This window comes from Papio anubis, chromosome 7 (assembly GCF_008728515.1).
Source record: "Papio anubis isolate 15944 chromosome 7, Panubis1.0, whole genome shotgun sequence".
Lineage (NCBI taxonomy): Eukaryota > Metazoa > Chordata > Mammalia > Primates > Cercopithecidae > Papio > Papio anubis.
This window is the reverse complement of record NC_044982.1, coordinates 22,849,797-22,851,376: the sequence shown is the minus strand read 5'-3', so window position 1 is coordinate 22,851,376 and position 1,580 is coordinate 22,849,797. Positions and strand designations below refer to the sequence as shown.

Here is a 1,580-nt window from a genome sequence, read left to right as displayed (position 1 = left end):
ATCAAAGTTTATATTATTTCATATCCACAACAAATAATTACACCTGTGTTGATCAATTAATCATATATGTGTAGGTCTATTTTTGAACTCTATTCTGTTTCATTGATCTATTTGTTTAAACTGATGCCAATACCAAACCTCTTGAATACTGTAAGTTAATAAGACTTAAATTCAGAAGTGTAAGTCCATCAAAGTTGTCCTTCATTTTCAAAGTACTTTGAAATGAATTTTAGAGTCAGTTTGTCATTTTTACCAAACAAAAATATTGTGCTACAATTATAATTAAAATTCTTTTGAATCTATTGATCAATTTAAAGAGAATTTTCAAGTTAAAAATATTGAGTCTTCTGGCCCATAAACACAGTACAGGTATTTCTCTTCACTTATTTATATCTTCTTAAGTTCTCTCAGCAAATTTTAAAGTTTTCAGTGTAGAGCTCTTTTTCATTCATTGTCAGATTTATGTCTTAAAATTTCATAGCACTCCCCTTGACAAGCATTGAAGAGGCCCTTGGGCCTGACAATACGCACACGGTTAAGGCATTGCCACCTACTTCGTGGCATCTAACCATCGTTTCAGGCCAGGTGTGGTGGCTCAGTCTGTAATCTCAGCAATTTGGGAGGCCGAGGTGGGCGGGTCACCTGAGGTCAAGAGTTTGAGAGAAGCCTGGCCAACACGGTGAAACCCCGTCTCCACTAAAAATACAAAAAATTAGTCTGGCCTGGTGGCGGCATGCCTGTAATCCCAGCTACTCGGGAGGCCGAGGCAGGAGAATCTCTTGAACTTGGGAGGCAGAGGTTGCAGTGAGCCAAGATCACCCCACTGCACTCTAGCCTCGGTGACAGTTGAGACTCCATCTAAAAAAAAAAAAAAAAAATCATAGCCTGATTCAGTTTTACATGGTATTTTTTTTTAATTTCAGCTTTCAATGATCTGTTGCAAGTATATACGCATAAGTTTGATTTTTTTTGTATAATAGTCTTGTACTCTGATAAACACAATTATTAGCTTAAGTTGTTTTTCTAAGATTCCACAAAGTTTTCTAAATGGGAAAATTAATGACAATGCTGTTTCTTCTTTTGCAAATAGGAATTTATTTTATTTATTTACCTTTTTTTTTATTTTGATGCCTAGAAATACTAATAGAATGATAGATATAGTGAGAACAAATACTGTATTTTTTTTCCAAATTGTAAAGGAAACCATTCGGTCTTTAATCATCAAGTGTGATGTTAATGTAGATATTTTTATAGCTGCAATTATCAAATTTAGGAAGTTTACTTTGATTTCTAGTTTAGTGAGAGGTTTGTGTGTTTATTTTCTTTGTTGGCGTGTATGTATGTCTATCAGAAATGGACACTGGATTTTAACAAATGCTATTTTGTGCATGTGTGGAAATGATTTCTTTCTGTTTCTACTCTCTTACTGTGCTAAAATGCATTAATTCATTTTCAAATATTAAACTAACCAGTTATTTCTTTAAAAATAATCTCCTTATAAAGTACATGAAGAAGAAAAGAGAAGTATTCCCATTAGAATAAGGCAGAACAGTTTAACCCAGTTTTTACTTTCATGTTCA

The 1,580-nt window shown here is 33.5% G+C and overlaps 1 pseudogene; it reads left to right on the top strand.

Annotated features, from left to right (window-relative positions):
• Positions 1 to 478: 478 nt before the first annotated feature.
• On the top strand, positions 479 to 580 carry LOC116276244 (annotated as a pseudogene).
• The last annotated feature ends 1,000 nt before the right edge of the window (positions 581 to 1,580 follow it).